The 16273-nt window shown below is 44.5% G+C and overlaps 2 protein-coding genes across 2 annotated transcripts in view; one reads left to right on the top strand and one right to left on the bottom strand.

Annotated features, from left to right (window-relative positions):
• GALM (galactose mutarotase) overlaps positions 1–4982 on the bottom strand; it is a 79175-nt gene extending 74193 nt beyond the window's left edge. Inside the window, exon 1 of the mRNA XM_075064553.1 lies at positions 4101–4982. The gene's annotated coding sequence lies outside the window, so the exon portion shown is untranslated. The remainder of the gene's footprint in view (positions 1–4100) is intronic.
• A 1646-nt stretch (positions 4983–6628) lies between these two features.
• HNRNPLL (heterogeneous nuclear ribonucleoprotein L like) overlaps positions 6629–16273 on the top strand; it is a 52546-nt gene continuing 42901 nt past the window's right edge. Inside the window, exon 1 of the mRNA XM_075064552.1 lies at positions 6629–7145. The gene's annotated coding sequence lies outside the window, so the exon portion shown is untranslated. The remainder of the gene's footprint in view (positions 7146–16273) is intronic.

Raw genomic sequence — 16273 nt, 5'->3', positions numbered from 1 at the left:
AGCCTCTGTAGAGTTAACTTTTCACTCTCTTTTCTTAAATCACTTGTTTATGTCCCAAAATGACACCTTTATCACCTCAGATTTCACCATTTTAAGTATTGTTCCAGGGGTTTCATGCCTGCACTTACTGCTTTTCTTACTCCTGACACTATTCCTTAGGGCTTTCAACCTGTTTTTCAGTTTCTTTATCTGTTGCTTGCCTGCTTGTCTGGGCCCGATCCTGCTTTTTTTCAGTGAACCATTTGTGAGTGCTATTGTGGTCACTTCACAATTTTGAAAGAAATGTTCAAGGAAAGGGACCAGGAAGGGTGGGGGCTAGTTGAGGAGCCCCCCTCCTTGCTGAATTGGTAGTGGAACACTAAAGAATCAGTTTTTGAGGCAGACAACAAAGGGGAACAGAACAAGGGGCTTTTTGTCCTTTTTACAATGAGATGGGAGTATGAAGGGGTTGGATCGATCCGGGGTTTGGAGAACGGAGTAAAGGGGAGCGCTCGGTCTGGTGGTGGGAGAGGAGGCTTTTAATAAAGCTTTTAACTTATTATTTGAATAATTGAGAGAGGCAGTTTTGATTTTGTCCACCTACGATTTGCCTCTTCCACCACTGCATGAAACAATTAACCTCTCCTTTAGCCAATTTAGTTTTAGGTTGGCCGAGTTTGTCCTTTAAGACGTCCACTCAGTCTTTGTTCCAAGATTTTAACAGTGGCCACTGAGTTTGGGATCCCCTGAGTTAGCCTAGACCATTTTTCCAGAAATTTACGGGAGTCTGGACCCTTTTTACAGGAGTCCGGACCCATCCTAAATACATAAAATGAGCCGGCGTTCATTTAGGGAACTGTCCCGACTTAGACGTCTGGTTACCCATACAGGAGGACTTCACACACCAGTCACACAAGAAGGAAATTTGGGTTCGTCAGAGCGATGCCCAGTGCAACACACAAAAGGAGCCCACAGGCTACTCCCTCAATCGCCCTTGCTTTCACACCAAGGGTTTTAACCAAAGTGCGGTGCGGCTGTGATTGTGCAGATTCCACTCACTCAGACCGCGGGGACAGGAACCCCTTGGTCGGCCGATCCCCAGACGGAGACGACACCCAGCCTCAACACTCCACAGGAGAACGGATAGACACAGAGACAGGACAGTCCTCAGTCCGGACAAAACACAGAAATAATTACCTGACCAGATTCCTGATGTCAGAACCCGGGATCTCTACCACAACAGAGTGGGAACCAATAGGTTCAATGGCAGAGACATCACTGTGGTCGTGCGCCTTTCCGTTCTGGTGGAGGACCGCTCAGGCCAAATGCCCAGGTGCTGGCTGCCACGGTCATCCTACAAAAATGGTCAGGCTTCAACCCCTCATTCCCTGACAAGCCAGCTAAGTTTAAAATACCACCTAACTCAAGCTAGACATATGTGTGTGTGGTTGATAATCTGGTTAGGAGCAACACTCAAATAGCTAATACAGCAACAAAGAAAAGCCCAGTGACAGACCCATGTGGTTACATAGCTCTGTCACTATCAGGTAGTCTCAAGTCATTCAGAGTTTGGAGGTGGTTGTTTTTGTTCCAACCTCTGAGCAAATATTTTTTGTGTAATTATGTCATTGCACTTATGTGCATGCTGATAAGTGAGTAATCTTTATTTCCTTTCCTACTGGAGCTTAGCAGACTGAAAACCTTATCTCCTTTTCACCAATAATACTGTGTAACAAAAAACTGCATGAAAATTAATAAGATTATTTTGGAAAACTTTACCACCCATTGGCTTTCCTTCTCATACAAGGAAACAAATCTGATCATCAAAAACAATGGCATCCCTACCATTCAACAAATGATCACTGTACAGCTGATTAATGCATATTTGCCTGGATCATCTTCTGAATCATAGAATATCAGGGTTGGAAGGGACCTCAGGAGATCACTTGGTCCAACCCCCTGCTCAAAGCAGGTCTAATCCCCAGACAGATTTTTGCCCCAGATCCCTACATGGCCCTCTCAAGTACTGAACTCACAAAGCTGGGTTTAGCAGGCCAATGCTGAATCAGATACTACATTTTGAGTGTAAATAAATGGGATACATTTCCATTACTTTTTTCCTTCAAAAGTATGAATGACAAACAGAAAGAATTATTGTTCCAAGCCTGTGCCTTACAGAGGTTAAGGAACAAGACAGAAGTGCAGGATGTAAAGGGATCAGTGTTGCAGCTTGAGAGTGAGGAAAAAACCTTGAAATCTCCATTTGGAATAGGCAAACACTGCAACAATCTGTGACCAAATGGCGCTCCTTGAATCCTTATGCCACACAGAAACATATTGAAACTTTTCTGGCTATTTCCTGTTAGCAGAGGGTAGATTCTACTTAAACACTGACCACAAATGAGCTTGGTCAATCTTTCATTCTCACAAGAACATTTACAAAGAAAGAAACTCAGGCTTCGTCTACACTACTGAGTTAGGTCGACGTAAGGCAGCTTACTTTGACCTTACTCTCTAAGCACCTAAACTAAAATGTCCCTCCCGCTGATGTAAGTTGCCCACTACACTGACTTAACTCCACCTAAGCAAAAGGCAAAGCACTTAAGTTGATGTAGTTAGGTGGATGCAGTATCTATGTAGATACTGCATGGCTTACATCACCAGTTGCCGCTCCAGAACTGACAGACAGAGCCCCACTGCCAGCAGTCCACCCAGGGGTGGCGGGACTCCAGTGGGCAGCCCCCTACAATGCCCCACTTAAGTCGGTGCAAGTGCTCCTGGTGAAGATGCGCACTGCTGATGGAAGGAGGGTAGTGTGTACGCGAACAGCTGATTTAATTACTGCGGTGGCTGTAGGTCAACCTAACTTAAGTCGATTTAATTGTGTAGTGTAGACATGACCTCATTATCATAGCATGCCACAAAGACAGCAGAATTTATCTGACTATAATTCAGATCTGCAGCAGACAACAGCCTGGAAGAATGTCATGCCTGATAAAACTGCAAAACCTCAGTCCATATAACTGAAATTTATTAGAAACTTCATACACTGCAGGTAAGCATTTATGTCCAGGATAGAAGAAATGTCTTTGGGATAACATGTGCTGTGTACCTAGAAAAAATGGCAAATACAAAGAAAAGAAAGCTTAATCACAGTGGCAATTGAAATTAATCTCTGACAAGCTGTCCCCTAAACCAGAGGCATAGCTTTAGCTGTTTGGATACACAATCTTAACAATACACTTGAAAAACTTCCAAGAACCATAGACTGAAAGAAAAGAGACACTGAAAAAGACAGAGGGAAAGATAAATAAAGCAATTCAACAGAATGAAACAGAAAGAACAAAGCCAAGACAGACAATAGACTAATTAAAAAGAAAAATCCTTCATAACGCCGCCCTCCCCCCAGTTGGCAAAGGCTAACCGATTGTGTGAACTCCCTAGCCTCCATTGCTCTACTTTAACCACCGTTCTTCTTTTCATGGGTTAGGCAGTCAAAAGCGTGCTGCATAAAGCCACCTAAAGGCGATTTAAGATTTAGCCATGCACCAAACACAAATAACTTTCCTCCCACATGCAGTCACGCATGCACGAAAGGGTAATTCAGGATAGGTATGGGGTCATCAGTGCATCACAGAATCATATAAACGTAGGCCTGGAGAGGACCTCAAGATATAAATGTTAGAAATTGGGGTGCTGCCACATCCCCTGCCTTCAAGTGGTTTCCAAACCATATACATGGTTTACAGTTTGGTTCAAAGGCTCTCAACACCCTCACTAAAAAAAACTGTTACAGCATCTCTGTCTTGAGAAGTTCCTTCCAGCTCCTACAAACATCAAGGAGACATGTACAACATGAGCTGAGCAGCAGTATATACTCCTTGCGTCATCTGAACATACGCAAGCAGCAAAGGCTGGGGAACAACACATGGCCCTGTTATGGGTTTTTACTAGCACCAGTCACCAGGGAACGTTAGTAATGGATACACACAGCGATAGAACAGGCTGTTATACACTCACAAACCTTGCAGGGTAAATTTGCAATAGAGTAATCCTTTCTCACGTAACAAGGTGAACCCTGGGCCATGTTACCCCACAATGGCACAAGAGCTGACTCTTACCTCCTTCAAAACAAGGCAGTTTGGAAGCTAAACACTGGGTCAGAGGCTGACAGAGCTGCATGAGAGGCTGATCAGAAGTTGGCTCTGTGCCTGCTTCCTTTGCCATTCTCTGGGGTGTCCATGGTAACTCTGTTTACAAATGTGAGGGCGGCTGTCCCTTTTGTAATGGTTATATAACACTTCCCATTCCTCTTACATGCCTCTCCTGCAATTTCCCTGCTGTTTCTGGGAAAGGGAAGGGGCTAGCTGCCAATATGGGAGAAATGTCATTACTTGTATTCAATGTTATATATTTTGGGGTTCTAGGACTTCCTGAAATTTAAAATTTCCTGAGAGTATCTTCTAAGAAATTGCTCCATGAGTAAGAATCTGCTGTTGAACCATTACAGCAGGTATAACCAACCAACATATATTTTATATTTTTGCTATTTGATGCAGCATGTGGTTAGGAGATAGCGTTAAGTGATAAGAGCAGGGGAGGCAGGAGATCCAACTCTAACACTGACTTGCTGTGTGATCCTGAGTGAATCACACAGGCTAAAACTTTTAAGTGTCATATCAACTAATTTGGGTGCCTGAATGACTAGGTGTTCCACATGACCTATTGACTGATTTTCAGTGACTGTGCTCAGCACCTGCAGCTCTCTGACTTAAACTGAACTTGTGCAGTATTGTGAACCCCATGCATTCAAAAACCAGGAGTCTGGCCCTCAAAAATCAAGATGTCAGGGCAGCAAGATTTGAGGGGCCTGGTATATCAGTGTTGCCAACTTTTGTGCAAATTCTATGAATTTAAAGCCCCAGTTCCTGGAATCAGGTGATTATGGGAGAATCTCAGCTTTATTTAGAAGAAAAAGTTAAATTTCTAGTCTTTGTAGATGCAGAGAAAAAGCTTGAGAACATGCTCCTGAAGACAAACACCAAAAGGTAAAAAAAATTTACACAATGCATGTGTGTGTGTGTGTATATATATACACACACACACACACACACACACATATCTCTTGATTACAGTGATTTTGATTATCAGCAGGTAAGTGTGCCCAGTTGGTCTGTGATGGCGATGTTAGATGTGATGGATCTGGTTTACTCTACAAGATCTTTTCTGGTTGCTGGCTGGTGAGTCTGTGCCATATGCTCAGGTTTAACTGATCGCATATTGGGTCAGAAGGAACTTTTCCTCCAGGCAGATTGGCAGGTTTTTCACTTTCTGCAGCATGGGGCACAAGGCGAAGGGGTCACTTGCTGGGAGGATTCTCTTCACTGGATGTCTTCAACTACCAATTTGAGGACTTAAATTAACTCAACATGGTTGGGGTTGTTATTCGAAATGGATGGGTGAATTTTGTGGCCTGCATGTGTGCAGAGGTCGTGACTAGCATGATACTAATGGTCCTTCTACCTTAAAGGTCTATGAGTCTTTCAATGTTTTGGGGGTGACAATGCCTGAGGCTGAGATTGTGAGGAGAGTCCATGTTGGGGGAGGGGTGGAAGGATGTTGCAAAGGCGAAGCCCAGTGTGGTGATGGGTGAGGGATTAATTAGGAGCAGGAGATCTCTCCTGAAGAGATATTGATTTGTTCCCCTTAGAAAAGAGACACCTAAAAGTCACCAATGAAATTAACTAGGGAGCAGGGTTTAAACAAACAAAAGGAAGTACTACTTCTCACAACAGCCAGTCAACCTGTGGAACTCATTTGCCAGCGCATGTTGTGACAGCCAAATTATAACATGGTTCAAAAAGAATTATGATAAGTTCAGGAGACAATGTTCCACCAATGGCCTATTAGCCAAGATGGGCAGGGCTGCAACCCCATGCCCTGGGCATCCCTAGCCTTCTGACTTGCCAAGAAGCTGGGAGTGTAGGTCAGGAGCGGGTCACTCAGTATTACCCTGTTCTGTCATTCCCTGGGCACCGACACTGGGCTAGACGGACCATTGGTCTGACCCAGTCTGGCCATTCCCATGCACAAGTCTGTAATATAACGAACAGTCTAGGGAAGGCAACAGCGAGCTTCAGTCGCCCTGTCTCACAAGTCAAGAACAGGGCACAGAGATACCATATAACGAAAAGGTGGCACTTCAAACCCATCACAATTAGGACTATGAACTTACAGCCAGGGGATGTCCTCGGGCCAAACGCGTTACCAAGGCGGTGGGAGGCCGGCCGTTGCCCAGGCCCTGCTCTCGCGCTGGCTCCTCTAGTGTGGCCTGCGCGCCAATGTCAGTTGGCTGGTCGGGCGCATGAGGAGCGAGCAGCAAGCACATGCACGAGGGAGCCGAGGGGGCACCTCACCTTCACGCCAGCCGCCGGCCGGCGCAGGGCCGGCCAGGCCCCCGCAGCACCTGTCACCGGGCGCACAATCGACCCGCCAACTCCACGGCCCCGCCCATGGGGCGCCCCACATAGCGACTGGCGGTACTCAGCCTTTGGCGCCAGGCGCGACGGAGGCGGCAGCGGGAACAGGGCAAGCCCCCTCCCCTCCCCGCCGCGTCCCAATAGGGAGCATGCGCGTGCCGCTCGCCCGCCCGCGTGGGCTAGGCGGACCCGCGCGCTCCCGCGCCCGCCCCTCGGACGCGCCCGGCGCCCACGCCTTCCTTTCTAGGCCGCAGCGCCAGACATCGAAGACAGTGGGGGGCGTAGTAGCTGCGCGCGCGTGACGGCTTGCCTGCTCGCCAACTAGGCGCCCCTCAGCCAGCCCGGCCAATCGCCGCCCCGGGAGCGGGGTGCCTGGCTGCCGGTGCTGGAGCAGGAGCGGCGCGGAAATCGCTGTGTGCTGCTGTTGCCTGTCACGCGCCGAGCGCACCCCTCGCCGATGGTTGTAGCGCCGCCGGGCCACACTGCCGCCGCCAGTCGTCGCCGTGTCGTCCGGGGAAGCAGTACCAGGAGGAGGAGGATTGGCGCCTACGAGAGCCAGGCCAAGCCGCCTCAAGCCAGCGCCGCCTGCCGTGTGAGGGCGAGATCGGTACGGTCGGCGCCGGAGGAAAGGCGAGAGCGACGGGAGGGAAAGCGGCGGGCCCCCGCGGAGGGGGCTTCTCGGGCGGGGTGAGAGCGGGGCAGGGTTCCCACTTCCCCTGCGGGGGGGCTCTGGGGCGGGCGGCTGGCTGGCTGCTGGCTTCGGCCTGTGGAGGGGCAGGGGAAGTGCTGTTCTTCCACCCCCCGGGCCTGTGGAGGTGCTGGGGGGATTGCGGGAGATGGTGACCATGCCCCCTGCAAGTGGAGGGGCAGGAGTTTTTTCAGGGATTTGCTGATTTCCCGCCCTACACTCACCCCTTTTCATGCGTAGAGGCAGGAGGAGATGCTGATTATTCCCACCATGGGGGAGGAGAAGGGATAATGCTCACTATTCTCACGTCACCATGATTGCAGTAGTCTGTAAGGTGTAGATCAGGGGTAGGCAACCTATGGCACGGGTGCTGAAGCCAGCACACAAGCTGATTTTGAGTGGTACTCACACTGCCAGGGTCCTGGCCACCGGTCCGAGGGGCTCTGCATTTTAATTCAATTTTAAATGAAGCTTCTTAAACATTTTAAAAACCTTATTTACTTTACACACACCAATAGTTTAGTTTTACATTATAGACTTATAGAAAGAGACCTTCTGAAAATATTAAAATGTATTACTGGCACGCGAAACCTTAAATTAAAGTGAATAAATGAAGACTCAGCACTCCACTTCTGAGAGAAGAACAGGAGTACTTGTGGCACCTTAGAGATTAACAAATTTATTTCAGCATAAGCTTTCGTGAGCTACAGTATAAATATCTCCTGTCTATGTGTTCCATTCTATGCATCCGAAGAAGTGAGCTGCAGCTCATGAAAGCTTATGCTGAAATAAATTTGTTACTCTCTAAGGTGCCACAGGTACTCCTGTTCTTTTTGCGGATACAGACTAACAGGGCTGCTACTCTGAAGCACTTCTGAAATGTTGCGGACCCATGGTGTAGATGGTCTGATTTAGTGTTCCTAGGACTTGTGTCTATTTCATGGTGAACTCTGTTGCCATTTGGGGTATAGCCATCAAAGACCCTGTGCCTACTCATTGCTGGCTGTAGCTATAAAAGCCTGGACGGGGAGAGAGAGGTTTTTTACCCTCCCTCTTACATTTTATCTGGCAAGTTTGGCAACATATGCATAGATTTAAAAAATAATCTAAATCCTTCTCTTTCAACGCATATATTTGAGTGAGTGTGGGGTTTATTATCATTCCATTTTCCCCTGGCTCCCATGTGCTTTGTGTCTATATCGCTGAATAGTGAAATGAAATCACTATTCTTTGCACCCATTAATATAGGTTAACCCTGCTTTGGTGTCTTCTCCACATACCTGTATTGGGTTTGTTAATAAACTAGATAGTTAACTAATTGGTGTGAAATTTTCTCTGCATCACTCTTCAAGGGGGAAAAAGGATCAGCTGAGATGGTCATTAATGTTCAGTGGAAAATCTTGAAGTTTGGGGAGCCTTTGGATGTTCATTTGTGTTAAAACAAATTTGTTCTGCATCAGAATGTTTGTGCCTCAAGTGCTGGGTTACATCAGCTCTTGATGCTGCAGTTCTACAGAAGTGCTGTCAGCTTCAGTTATATAGTTATTTTTATTTTACTGGCCTCTTTTTGGAGGAGGGCATGGGGGGGCATATCATGTCTTTGTCTTATCACCCAGGCTTGGGTGGGTAGATAAGAACCCTATATTTCTAATTTTAAAAAATATTATTAATCATGTTTATTATGATAGTCCCATTGTACTTGTCATTGTACAGACAAGGAGTAGTAGATGGTTCCTTCCCCAAAGAGCTTACAATTTAAATAAACAAGACAGAAGGGTTATAACATACAAGCAGAATGAACAGTGTGATGGTGGCAAATGTCATGCTAGCTCTACTCTCTGTGGGTGGGGTGTTACTTGAGGAGGGGATAAGTTAAATAGAAAGGTGTGGGGGGGGGACAGGGGAGAAGAGGGTAAGGGGGACAGGTGGGGAGTGAAGTTGAGGGGACAAGACTGAGGGAGAGTCCAGAAGGAAAGGGTTGGAACAAACAGGCAGTCAGCCCAGGGCAAAGAAATGCAGTCAGAACTGTAGAACTACACCAAATAGACAGTGAGTCTACTATCAACTGATGTTCTGGAAATTAAAAGCGAAATAACTTAGTTCTCAAATTCAGCTATATTTACTGCTGAATAAAGTTGGTAACACTAATTAATCTTGTCTGCTGGATTTGGTGCAGGATAAGAGTGTTGTGCCTGGTGGAACTGGTGGTACCATCCTAGGAGGCAAAGGAGTTGATGCAGAGAGACCTCTGTATAAAAAGAGAACATTGATAATGATTACAATCTCTACATAAACCCACAAGGCTCTTTTTCAGATGGAGTCAATCTGCAAATGCGGTAAATAACTGCATTTCGATGTTGCTTAGTTGCCTTGATATCTGTAGGTCAAGGTATGGTGACTAGTAGAGCATAAGAACTAAAATGGTGATGTCCTGAATAGCTGCGGTATGTGTCATTGACAGGGATGACTGCTTTTTCAGACCATTTGTGTTTCTTTTCTTGTACTGATAGCTATTTAAGGGGGAGGTAACGGGTGCCATAGTACTTCGACAACTGCACTGCCTTTTACAATAGCTTGGCTCTAATCTATGTCTGCTGTCCTGGGTAATCCTTACAATGTTTTTTCCACACTTTTACCTTTTGCTTCAGCATATACCATGAATAAGGCTAAGATTGTGTCACGGTTATTTTTAGTAAAGTCACAGACAGGTCATGGGCAATAAACAAAAATTCATTGAGCCCGTGACCTATCCGTGACTTTACTAAAAAAATAACCAGGGGTAGGTCTAAATAGGGGGGAGGAATGGAGTCCCATGGTGGGGGAAACTGACAGGCCAAGATCCCTGTCTCCAGCAGCTGTAGCGGGGGCTGCAGCCATGGAGAGGCGCACAGCCCCTCGCTCCGGAGAAGGCTGCAGCTGCGGGACACACAGCTCGTGCTGCAGGTTTTACCAGGCGGCTGGGGCGCGCAACCCTGGCTGGAGTTGCAGGGTTGGGGTGCACAGCTCCAGCTATAGCTGCTGGGCAAGGGTGCGGGGTCTCGGCTGCAGTCTCCTCTCCCCCTTTTTTCCCCCCACCCCCAAACCACAGGGCAGGGGCTGTAGGATCCTGATTCCAGCCATCCAGTTTGCTGTTGCAGTGGGCAGGTGCACAGTCCTGTTTCCAGCCCCTGCTTCAGCTGCTGACAGCTGAAGCGGAAGGAGTCACAGCGGTCTGGTAAAGTCATGGAATCCATGACTACTGTGACCTCCATGAGTAAAATCGTAGCCTTAACCGTGACTCTTCTGTAGGTTTTGTGGCTTCCTGACTTAGGGCTGAACTGCACACAGTTCTTGTACCGCTACAACAGCTGTTCTCAAACTTTGGTACTGGGACCCCTTTCACATAGTAAGCCTCTATGTGCGACCCCCCCCCCCCCTTATAAATTTAACACACTTTAAAACATATTTAATGCCATTATAAATGCTGGAGGCAAAGCGGGATTTCGGATGGAGGCTGACAGCTCGCAATCCCCATGTAATAACCTTGTGACCCCCAGTTTGAGAACCCCTGCGTTACAACTATATTGGTTTAATTAAAGCAGCACAACCCTAGTATGAACACAGTTATAAGAATGGCCATAGTGGGTCAGACCAGTGGTCCATCTAGCCTAGTATCCTGTCTTCCACCAGTGGCTGGTGCCAGATGCTTCAGCAGGAATGAACAGAATAAATTAATTGAGTGATCCATCCCCTGTCACCCAGCTTCTGGCAGTCTCATGGATTTTTAAGGCCAGAAAGGACAATCATGATCATCTATTCTGACTTCTTGCACGTTGGAAGCCCCAGAACCTTGCCCATCCACTCCTGTAATAGACCCCTAATCTCTGGCTGAATTACTGAAGTCCTCAGATCATGTTTTAAAGACTTCAAGTTAAAGATAATCCACCATTTACTCTAGTTTAAACCTGCAAGTGACCCATGCCCCATGGTGCAGAGGAAGCGAAAAACTGCCAGGGTCTCTGCCAGTCTGACCCAGGAGAAAATTCCTTCCTCACCCCAAATATGGTGGTCACTTGGACTCTAGGCATGTCATCAAGAACCAAGAGCCAGATACTTGGGAAAGAATTCTCTCTAGTAACTCAGAGCCCTCCCTTTCTAGGGTCCCATCACTGGCTGCTGAGAATTATTTGCTATTAGCAGTCACAGATGGGCTACATGCCATTGTAGGCAGTCTCACCATATCATCCCCTCCATAAACTTGTCAAGCTCAGTCTTGAAACCAGTTAGGGTTTTTTGCCCCCACTGTTTCCCTTAAAAGTCTGTTCCAGAACTTCACTCCTCTGATGGCTAGAAAACTTGGTCTAATTTCAAGCCTAAACTTGTTGACGGTTAATTTATTTCCGTTTATTTTTGTGCGTAACTTAGGTAACTCTTCTCCCTCCCTGGCATTTATCCTTCTGATGTATTTATAGAGAACAATCATATCTCCCCTCAGCCTTTGGTTAGGCTAAACAAAACACACTCTTTGAATCTCCTCTGATAAGATAGGTTTTCCATTCCTCTGATCATCCTAATAGCCCTTCTCTGCACTTGTTCTAGTTTGAATTCATCTTTCTTAAACATGGCATGGGGGACCAGAACTGCACACAGTATTCCAGATGAGGTCTCACCCATGCCTTGTATAATAGTACTAACACTTCCTGCTCTCTACTGGAAATACCTCAGCCGATACATCCTAGGATTGCATTAGCCTTTTTCACAGCTGCATCCATGTTGGTGGCTCATAGTCATCCTGTGATCGACCAATACACCCAGGCCTTTCTCTTCCCTTGTCGCTTCCGACTGATAAGACTCCAGCTTGTAGCAAAAATTCCTGTTGTTAGTCCCTAAGTGCATGACCTTGCAATTTGTGCTATTAAATTTCATCCTATTTCTATCACTGTAGTTTTCGTGATTGTCTAGATCTTCTTGTATGATATTCTGGTCCTCCGTACTAGCAATACCTCCCAACTTTTTGTCATCTGCAAATTTTATTAGCACACTTCCACTTTTTGTGCCAACACCATTAATGAAAATGTGAAATAATATTGGTTCCAAGACCAGTCCCCGAGGAACTCCACTAGCAACCTCCCTCCAGCCTGACAAGTCACCTTTCAGTATGACCTGTTGTAGTCTCTCCTTTCAGTACTCATATTAGTCCCCATCTTCCCCAATTTAACTAATTTCCCATGTGGAGCTGTATCAATTGCCTTATTGAAATCCAGATAGATTAGATCTACTGCATTTCCTTTGTCTAAAAAAACCTTCTCAAAGTGAGATATCTTGTTGGTTTGGCACAAGCTACCTTTTGTAATACCATGTTGTATTTTTATCCTAATTACCATTTACCTTTGTTCTCACTACTTTCTCTTTCAAAATTTATTCCAAGATCTTGCATACAATTAAGGTCAAACTAACAAGCTTCTGGTTTCCCAGAACACTTTTTTCCCCCGTTTCTTAAAAATAGATATTATATTGGTAGTTCTCCAGTCATAGGGTATGACCCCCAAGTGTATGGAGTCATTAAAAATCTTTGCTACTGGACTTGCAATTTCATGTGCCAGTTTCTTTAATATACTTGGATGCAGATTATCCAGGCCCCCTGATTTGGTCCCATAAAGCTGTTTGTTTTAGTAATTTCTACTTCCATATCCTCATTTCCAGTCAGTTTAGGGACACCCAGCATTTATAATGGTGTTAAATTAAAACCACTTTTTTATACATTTATATAGGGGGAGGGGTTGCAGTCAGAGGCTTGCAATGTGAAAGGGGTCACCAATAAACAAAAAGTTTGAGAACCACTGAGATTATCTCTCTATATATAAAGAAATAAACTTTTATCCCATAAAGGGTTATATATTAGTTTAGCTTATTCTTGTAGAGATACATTTATAGCAGTACAAAATTGTTGAGACCAGTCCTTACACACATGGGTGTCATCTTGTTGTAATGTGTCCTCATCCTGCTTCCTATCACATCCTTGCACATCTGATTGTCTGCACAATCACAAGTGGGGCTGAATTAGGAGCCTTCAGGTGGTAGTCCTGTTAGCCTTAAAGGTTGCAAATCCTGCTAAATACCTCATACACCCATGACAAGAGACTGAGATTTGTTACCTCTTTCCTCAAGGAGCTTCTGCCAGTATTATCCCTGAGTTGCTACAAATACTGTGACTTTCTGTTCTTTGGGTCCCTCTACATTTTATGCATGGGGATTCTTGAGCATTAATATGGCATTTATTCCCCCTCCAAACCTTCAGCTCCATCAGCAGGAGGTTGATCTTCCCAGGCAACACTGGATAAGGGGGAATGTGTGTTTTGGGAGCCAATTGGCTAAGCAAAATAGGGATGTCTGCAGGAGATAGCTTTGGCTGCCCATAGCCATGGTCAGACTGAATGAGGTTGTGACTGGCTGGGTCTCTGCGCTACTGCTGGCCTTCTGAGCACAAGGATATAATTATGCTTGGCAGAAGTTGATTTTTATTTTTTATAATTTTGATAATTAAGTATTTTTATCTATTTTTAAATTCACATTTGTGAGAATTTATTAGGTGTAGACAATGACAGACATTGAGATTTGTAAAAGTTAAAGCTTTATAACCCTTAACACACAAATTGCCAACATCTTGTTTTTAAAATATACAAAGTAAATCTCCTTAAATCAAACTTTAAAAAATTCTCAAGTGGCATTTTTTCTTTTGCCTATCTGTAACTTCAATTATCAATGGAAATTTTTTCATTGATTTCACTGTACACAAAAACCAACATAGTGCTGGTGTGGACAGTGCTTAGATCGCTGTAACTTGTGTTGCTTGGAGGGGTAGGGGGGATTCTTTTTCACACCCCTGAGCCACGTAAGTTAGATCAACTTAAGTGGTAGTGTAGACCTACCCTGAGATGCAACACCTTGAGAGCAGACCCCAGTGATAAAGTTTGTAATGCTAATGGGGACCAATTGGATGATGATTCCATCAGGCTGTATTTGTCTTTCACTTTTTACTATGAGAACTTGAGCTTACATTTTGCATTTACAACAAGGAGTACTTGTGGCACTTTAGAGACTAACAAATTTATTTGGGCATCAGCTTTCATGGGCCTGATGAAATGGGCTTTAGCCCATGAAAGCTTATACTCAAATAAATTTGTTCATCTCTGAGGTGCCACAAGTACTCCTCATTGTTTTTACTGATACAGACTAACCTAGCTACCACTCTGAAACCTGTCATTTTGCATTTAGTTTACTTTAGCTTTGCTTTTTGCTGCTTGCAGGGGATGCCATGTGAAGGCAGTGACATTTACTGTTAATCTAATCCTTCCAAGTTTAGACATAATCTTTGGCAGGAGCCACATCTTGCATACTTGTGGACTGCTTTTAAGTGCATGTGCACATAATTTAGTATGGATGCAGTGACAGTAGAATAAAAGTTCCTTATACCAGTTTAGCTTATTTCCTTTCCCATATGGACAAACTGCATCCACATTACCTGATTTGTACTGCTTTAACTGTATCAGTATGGTTAAAGTGTTACAGTTTGCTTGTGTAGATAAGTCCATAGCCTCAGTTGCATGTGTGCGCCTAATTCTTGAGATAGGCGGTACTTGTAAATCTGTTCTTAAATATTTATCACCACAACTTAAAAATAAATACATTAGCATCTATAATATAATTGGAGATATACCAATATCCTAGAACTGGAAGAGACCTTGAAAGGTCAAGGATGCCTTCACTAGCAGGACCAAGTACTGATTTTTGCCCCAGATCCCTAATTGGCCCCCTCAAGGATTGAACTCACAGCCCTGGTTTTAGCAGGCCAGTGCTCAAACCACTGAGCTGTCTTTGCCTGCTCATCTCAAGCATTCTTCTTTACTTTGTATTTTTAGTGCTTAGCTTCCAAAACAGTTGAGGAAAGGGAATTTATGGTTCCTAACTGTGGTCTGTCAAGCACTTACAGCCTAGAGAGCTGGCTCTCCTTATTTCTAGCTGCTTCCACAGTGTCCACACAAATAGTTCAAATTATTTATACTGCTATGCTGGATCCTAAACTGGCTAACCCCTCAGGAAAGAGTTTAATCTCATTATAGGCAGTTTAAGGAAAACTTTGACTCAGTGCTAGTGGCTACATGATAAGTGGGGAATAAGAAGTCAGCCTAGCTGCTTTTGCCATTGGCCTGTGCTGTGCAGAAAGAGGAAACAGGTGGTGCTCTCCATGAGTGGAGTGAAGCTAGATTTGCTACCAACCATCAGGAGAGGATAGAACAAAGAACAGAATAAGAGGAATATAGAAACTGTATTTCCCTCAACTTTCCACAATCTTTAAACAGCTGCATCTGAAAGCATAATAATCTTCTGTTTAATTTTATCGCTGTTGCTTTAGACTCAAAGATACTGGATTTAATTCAGGAAATTGTTGTAGTGATTTATGCAAATATGATTGGTGCTCTTCCCCACCACAGCCACCACCACTTGTCTTCAAAGAACACGTGTTGCAGTTTAAAACAATATAATCCTGCAAGTATCTACAACAATCTGCAACTAAAATTAAGATTACAAAGTAATTTACTCACTGGCTGTCCAGGATTTGCAAATTCTGAGGTTGTTTATAAGGATTACAGTGTCAAAGCCATTTGCAGTTTGTAATTGCAGATACTGAGGACTGTAATCTTAGAAATATCGCTAACACCTCAAAAATCAGTTGTTCAAAGGGAAGAATTCTGGATTTAAAAAGAAATTACAAGTCTTGCTTTTGGAAGAAACTCATGTTCAACGTAGTTATTGCACATCTACAAATAAGCAAATAATCCACTGTAAACCCACGTCTATTTTAAACTTGCAGTCAATTTCTTTTAATTTGCAGGCTCAAAAAAAGGTAGTGGGAAGGGAAGATAAGGACTTCTTGAACTATAAGACAGACAATTTAGAAGCTAGTTTATGCAAAACTTTTTACTATTTGCTTATCCTGAGGGGGCTTGAGGACCATGTTATACCAATAAAAACTAGCAGGATCTTATTAAAGGGGACAAGACATTTGTCACATTTATTGTAAATACCAAAATAAAAGATAACAGCAAACAACGTTGTTTGGCTACTTATTCCTATGATTACTTATATA

The sequence above is a fragment of the Chelonoidis abingdonii genome, chromosome 3 (assembly GCF_003597395.2).
Source record: "Chelonoidis abingdonii isolate Lonesome George chromosome 3, CheloAbing_2.0, whole genome shotgun sequence".
NCBI lineage: Eukaryota > Metazoa > Chordata > Testudines > Testudinidae > Chelonoidis > Chelonoidis abingdonii.
The sequence above is the reverse complement of the archived record's forward strand: the minus strand, read 5'-3'. Positions and strand labels throughout refer to the sequence as shown.